The following is a 7672-nucleotide window of genomic DNA, read 5'->3' on the forward strand; positions in this document are numbered from 1 at the left end:
GCAGCCCAGTGCTCGCCTAAGATATAAAAAATCCTACCGAGTGAAGAGCAAACCTCTCACTCGGGGGCTTAGCTGCAGCCCAGTGCTCGCCTAAGATATAAAAATCCTACCGAGTGAAGAGCAAACCTCTCACTCGGGGGCTTAGCTGCAGCCCAGTGCTCGCCTAAGATATAAAAATCCTACCGAGTGAAGAGCAAACCTCTCACTCGGGGACTTAGCTGCAGCCCAGTGCTCGCCTAGGAGGATTAAGGAATAAGTCGACTGCAGTGAGCGTCTTACTTTGAACCTGCAAAAGACATTTCAAGCCAAAAGCAATCATATTCAAACATCAAATTCAAGTTCGGAACGACACCTAAAGGAACCGAAAGTGCTCAGGCGCTAAGCCTGTTAAGGTTTATCGGTTACAACTCCACTCGGCATACCGAGGCAAATTTAAAGCGTCGAGCTTAAAAGAAGTTTTTTACTCCTCCTGTGGAGGGCTGGAAGGTGCAACAAACTCATCAAGATCAATTCCGTCTGCGATCCGAGTGGCAGCAGCAATGAAAGTTTCCATAAAGGACCTGAAGTCGTGTTTCTTGGTGTTGGCCACCCGGAGGGCCGCCAGCTTGTCTTCTCGCGCATCTTTGCAGTGGACTCGGGCCAGAAACAGAGCAACATCTGCACGGCACTGAGCCGAAGACTTTTTCCACTCCTGTACTCGACCAGGGACCGTGTTTAAGCGAGCCATCAGTGACTCGAGGTCATGCTGGAGTGTCTCCCTGGGCCAGAGCGTTGAGTCGATGCGAGATGTGGCGACCTTCAGCCTTGCAAGATAGTCCACGACAGCTGCAACACGGGACTCCAGTCGGAAAACATTCATGGCAACTTCGTCGTTCACCGGAGAGTTGACGGGGTCAAGGTTTGGTTCCAGTCGGCTAGTCTCTTCTTCAAAGTCTTGACAAAATTCTGCAAGGGCGATCACCGAGTCAAGGCAATGGTCGAATGGAAAAATCAAAGTTGAAAATGATTGTTGAGCATAAAGGTTTACCTTCAAGCATAAGGAACAGCTTCTTGGCAAGACCACTCAGGAAGGCCTCCAGATCATTTTTCTTCTCAAGAGCAGCTTTCAGATTGGTATTTTCTTGTTCAAGCTTGGTGACTGAAGCTAACTTCTCGTCGGCAAGCTTGATCTTCTCAGCTAGTTCAAGGTCTTTTTTCTGTTGGGCCTCCTTCACCTTACCTGCAAGTTACAGCAAGATCAGATTTTGAAACAAATAAAGGGAAAAAGCAGTCGTCGAGGTCTCACCAAATATACCTTTGGTCTCCTCCTTTGCCTTCGACAGATTCTCCTGAGCCAGCTTCAAATCCAGCTCGAGCTGGATGTGCTTGTTTTCCAGCTCAGTGTAGCGAGCCGCAAGGTCACAGGACCTCTGCGAAGAATCAATCGACTAAATGTCAAAGATAATTCATTTCCGAGTGGAAAAGGGAAAATCATGCGTTTCTAAGACTACAGCCGAATACAAGCATTCGACCGTAGTCTCGGGGACTACACCCAGTGGGTGCACTCAGCGTGCCCCCACTAATCCTATTGAAGACAGAGTCGACCAGTCGACCTCAAAAAAAACACAAGATGTATTCGTTAAGACTGTAATCGACTGCAAGCAGTTGACCACAGTCTCGGGGACTACACCCAGTGGGTGCACTCAGCGTGCCCCCACCGGTTTGCGAAATCCAGTCGCCATAGTCGAATGACGGAAAGACTGAACTTATAAAGCCTAAGGCCGACTGCCAGCAGTCGACCTTAGCCTTGGGGACTACACCCAGTGGGTGCACTCAGCGTGCCCCCACCGGTTTGCGAAATCCAGTCGCCATAGTCGAATGACGGAAAGACTGAACTTATAAAGCCTAAGGCCGACTGCCAGTAGTCGACCTTAGCCTTGGGGACTACACCCAGCGGGTGCACTCAGCGTGCCCCCGCTAACACGGAGTTTAAATCGACACACCCACTGGGTGATTACTATAAATTCTGGAAAGAAAAGTTTTTGATAGCATATCCTAACAGAACAAGCGGTGGTCGACTGACCTGAACATTGCTTTGAAGGGCGGAACTGGCGTCGTAAGCTGCCTGACTCGCATCCCGGATGGTCTTCAACTGCTCCATCATGATCCCTGCCTGGCGTATCGCCTCCTTCGCGGCGCCAGCTTGGTCCTCTGGGACGTGGTGCGTCGTGAAGAGGGAGGGCTGCAGAGCACTCGTCAGTGGATCTGCGAAGGACACAGTGTGTCGAGTGGTGTTCTCCTCCTCCGCGACCAGAGTCTCAGGCCCCGTCACATCCTGGGGCACCCTGCTGGCAGACGCTTTCCTACTCCTTCTGTGCTTCAGCGGTTCCTCATCTTCATCATCATCAGGGAGAGTGATAACAACATTGGATGGAGCTACAGAAAAGGATCAGAGTTAGAGATCATGAGTCAGTCGACTAGAAACGGTGTTAAGAGTATAGTACCAGGTCTTGAGGTTGCTGCGTCCTCCATCTCATGGTCGTCAGCCCGGGCTGAGGTCTCAGAAGTAGCAGCACTGCAACTCCAAAGAATCAGTTGACTGACTCCAGCGCCAACCAGAGATAAAGTTTTGCACAAAACAAGAAGACTTAAGCAGCATGATTACCCTGAGATGGTGGGGATGGACACCTTCATCTTCGGCAGGAGCTTGGTCGGCTTTGACGGGGCCGCCCTGGGCTGCTTCGACGCCTTTTCAGTCGGCGCCGGAGAGGTGGTCCGAGGGCGCTTGGTCGACTGTGTAACAGTCGCAACCCCCTTGCCACGTTCAGTCGCAGGGTCATGGACAAGCTTCGACCGCCTTTCCGAGCGTGGTGGTGCGACCTCCTCCTCCTCCTCCTCTTCCTCGTCCTCATCGTCATCATCATCATCATCATCCTCAGCGGCGTCCGAGTCCCACTCCTCCTCCTGGCTCTCGCCCCCGCTCGCTTCTCCCTCCTCGGTCGGAGCCTGTGCTCCATTGGGCATCGAGTACAGCTCAGTGAGGGCCTGATAGACGTCAAGACAAAGATCAGTCGACCAATCGGCAGAGAAAACAGAAATAAATGTGACGAGAATACAATGGGAAGTGGAGCAGACATACCTTGTTTGGATCACTGTGGCAGTCGAGTGGAGGAATCCTTCTGGCTCCGCGAGGGTTATCCTTGTTCCCAGTAACAGCGGCCATCCACCTTTCCAGAGTGGCATCGTCGACTGCTTCTGGATTAACCCGAGTCACATCCTCAGTCCCGCAGTACAACCACATGCAATGGCTCCGGAACTGAAGAGGCTGGATACGACGCCTAAGAAAAACCTCCAGGAGATCCATACCCGTCACTCCCTCCCGAACCAACTGAACTACACGCTCCATCAGCATCTTCACGTCAGATTTCTCCTCCGGAATCACCTTCAGAGAGGAGGGCTTGTTCACTCGGCCCATGGTGAACTGAGGGAGTCCACTCGACTGCCCCGACGTCGACTGATCCTGGCAGTAAAACCAGGTCGACTGCCAGCCTCTGACTGACTCAGGAAATGTCATGGCTGGGAAGGTGCTCTTGTTCCTCACCTGGATCCCCAGACCCCCACACATTTGGACAACTCGGGTTTTTTCGTCGCCTGGGCTCGCCTTCTTCACGGTCTGAGAGCGACACGTGAATATGTGCTTGAACAAGCCCCAATGCGGTCGACAACCCAGAAAACTCTCACACATGGACACGAACGCGGCAAGGTAGGCGATAGAATTCGGGGTGAAGTGGTGGAGTTGCGCTCCAAAGAAGTTCAAGAAACCACGGAAGAAAATGCTCGGCGGCAAAGAAAATCCGCGGTCGACATGGGTAGCCAGAAGCACGCACTCACCCTCTTCTAGCTGGGGCTGCCACTCTTTCCCCGGAAACCTCGCGGCTCCATGAGGGATCAGGCCCTCGTTGGCCATGTCGAGGAGATCCTTCTCCGTGATGGTCGACTGGATCCAATCTCCCTGGACCCAGCCTTTCGGCAGGCGAGATCTAGACGAAGACCCGCCACGACTGGTGGATCTCCCCTTCGCCTTCTCCGTCGCCGACGCCTTCTTCCCGCGTTCCAACGCCGCCGTCTTCTCCTTGACCATGGCTGCCGGCGGGACGCGCGAGGGGAAGTTGTGCGGAGGCGAGAGCGAGCGCGTTGCGCGGAGACGAAGGGAACAGAGAGAGAATGCTGAGGCACTGTTCAAAAAACCCTCGTCGGGCGCATTTATAAGATCCCTTCCGAGTGGATGACACGTGGGCCCAGTCGATCTAATCATATCCTGAACAGTTACGCGGACGCGATACGTGGCGAAAAAAGCGGCACGGGGATCGAGGCGTCTATGCCCTGTCCCGTCCGAACACCGCGGTCCGCCCCGCTTCGCGCGCTTCCCCAAATTTCGCATCCCGCGGAATCCGCGAACGGTAGATCGGTCTGCCAAACGCGAGATTTCCTGCGATCCGTCGCTCGGAAATCGGCGAAGTCCAAAAGATCACTCGACGAAGGAAAGGAATGGATCGAGTCGACTTAAGAAAAGTTGTTCACTATCAACAAAGAGATTTTTTTTCAAAACAACGCATGACCAGTATGCGAAGGCTAATCAGAAACAGCATCAACTCCTTCATCACTCAAGCCTCAATCCATTCGGGGGCTAATGATGGAGTCATGTACCTAGGGTAGGGTCACAGACCTGATCTAAGTACCCTGCCCAAGGACATCCTTAGAAGAGATCACCTTCCAGTCGACCTACGAGGGACTCACTCGACTGACTTGAAGGACTCGACCACGAAGACTCACTCGACCACCAGAAGGTCAAGAGGCACTCTGCACTGCAACGGTCTGTAATTAAGTAGACTTTATTATAGTAAAGACACTTTATGTGGGGCGTTACCAGTAACGCCCCGGACTTAACGCACCTTAAACCCTCTCCTACGTGGGCTGGCTGGGGTCCTGGCGCACTCTATATAAGCCACCCCCCTCCACAGGTAGAAGGGTTCGGCACCCTGTAATTCATATACACGTAATCCACTCGACCGCCTCCGGGCTCCGAGACGTAGGGCTTTTACTTCCTCCGAGAAGGGCCTGAACTCGTACATCTCTTGTGTTCACAACCTCTCCATAGCTAGGACCTTGCCTCTCCATACCTACCCCCCAGTCTACTGTCAGACTTAGATCCACGACACTGGGCCTTGGAGAAACACAAAGTTCAGCAAAGTACATTAACCTCATCAAGGACATGTACGATAATGTTGTCCCAACTGTTCAAACAAGTGATGGCGACACTGATGACTTTCCAATTAGAATAGGACTGCACCAGGGGTCAGCTTTGAGCCCTTATCTTTTTGTTTTGGTGATGGATGATGTTAGAGTGGACATATAAAGAGATATCTCATGGTGTACGCTCTTTGCGGATGATGTGGTGCTAGTCGACGATAGTAGGACGGGTCAATAGGAAGTTAGAGTCATGGAGATAAACCTTGGAATCGAAAAGCTTTAGGCTTAGTAGAACTAAAACTGAGTATATGAGGTGCGGTTTCCGTACTACTAGGTACGAGGAGGAGGAGGTTAGTCTTGATGGACAGGTGTGTTGGGAACGTAACATGCAATTTAAAAAAATCCTACGCTCACGCAAGATCTATCTAGGAGATGCATAGCAACGAGAGGGGGAGAGTGTGTCTACCCTCGTAGATCGAAAGCGGAAGCGTTTGACAACGCGGTTGATGTATTCGAACTTCTTCTCATTCCGACCGATCAAGCAGTGAACGTACGGCACCTCCGAGTTCTGCACACGTTCACCTCGATGACATCCCTCGAACTCTTGATCCAACAAAGTGTCAAGGAAGTAAATGAGTTCGGTCAACACGATGACGTGGTGATGGTGATTGTGAAGTGGTCCGCGCAGGGCTTCGCCTAAGCACCACGAGAATATGACTAAGGGTGTAATCTGTGGAAGGAGGCGCCGCACACGGCGAACAATTGTTGGTGTGTCTTCTAGGCGCCCTTCCCCAAGTATATATAGGTGGGAGGGGGAGAGAAGCAGCCCTAGGGGCATCCCAAGTAGGAGGGATCCTACTTGGGCTCCTACCCTAGATCAGCGGCCCCCTTTCCTTCTTTTGGCGGTGAGGGGGAGGAAGGAGGAGGTGCCCCCCTTCCTTTCTCCTACCAAGGGGGAAAGGCAGGAGGAGGTGGCGCCCCCTCCTTTCCTTCCTCTAGGGCCTACGGCCAGGGAAAGGGGTGCACAAGCCCCTTATGGGCTGGTCTGTCCCTCCCTCGGCCCATTAAGCCCATATCTTTGCCGGGGTTGCCCGAAACTCCTTTCCGGTGACCCGATTTGTACCCGGTACCTTCCAGAACACTTCCGGTGTCCGAATACTATTGTCCTATATATCAATCTTTACCTCTCGACCATTTCAAGACTCCTCGTCATGTCCGTGATCTCATCCGGGACTCCCAACAACATTCGGTCACCAAATCACATAGCTCATATAATACAATATCATCATCGAACGTTAAGCGTGCGGACCCTATGGGTTCGAGAACTATGTAGACATGACCGAGACATCTCTCCGATCAATAACCAATAGCGGAACCTGGATGCTCATATTGGCTCCCACATCTTTTATGAATATCTTTATTGGTTGAACCGTTATGACAACATACGTTATTCCCTTTGTCATTGATTTGTTACTTGCCCGAGATTCGATCGTCGGTATCTTCGTACCTAGTTCAATCTCGTTACCGGCAAGTCTGTTTACTCGTTTTGTAATACATCATCCCGCAACTAACTCATTAGTCACTCTGCTTGCAAGGCTTCTTATGATGTGTGTTACTGAGAGGGCCCAGAGATACCTCTCCGATACTCGGAGTGACAAATCCTAATCTTGATCTATGCCAACCCAACAAACACCTTCGGAGATACCTGTAGAGCATCTTTATAATCATCTAGTTGCGTTGTGATGTTTGATAGCACACAAGGTATTCCACCGGTATCCGGGAGTTGCATAATCTCATAGTCAAAGGAATATGTATTTGACATGAAAAAAGCAATAGCAATAAAACTGAACGATCATTATGCTAAGCTAACGGATGGGTCTTGTTCATCACATCATTCTCTAATGATGTGATCCCGTTCATCAAATGACAACACATGTCTATGGCTAGGAAACTTAATCATCTTTGATTAACGAGCTAGTCAAGTAGAGGCATACTAGGGACACGGTGTTTTGGCTATGTATCCACACATGTATCAAGTTTCCGGTTAATACAATTCTAGCATGAATAATAAAAATTTATCATGAAATAAGGAAATATAAAATAAGAACTTTATTATTGCCTCTAGGGAATATTTCCTTCAGTCCCCCCCTTGCACTAGAGTCAATAATCTAGTTCACACCGCCATGCGATTTAACACCAATAGATCACATCTTTATGTGATTAACACCCATAGTTCACATCTCCATGTGACCAACACCCAAAGGGTTTACTAGAGTCAATAATCTAGTTCACATCACTATGTGATTAACACCCAAAGAGTACTAAGGTGTGATCATGTTTTTCTTGTGAGAGAAGTTTAGTCAACGAGTTTGCCACATTCAGATTCATATGTATTTTGCAATTTTTTATGTCTACAATGCTCTGCATGGAGCTAATCTAGCTA

Source organism: Triticum aestivum, chromosome 2B (assembly GCF_018294505.1).
Source record: "Triticum aestivum cultivar Chinese Spring chromosome 2B, IWGSC CS RefSeq v2.1, whole genome shotgun sequence".
Classification (NCBI taxonomy): domain Eukaryota; kingdom Viridiplantae; phylum Streptophyta; class Magnoliopsida; order Poales; family Poaceae; genus Triticum; species Triticum aestivum.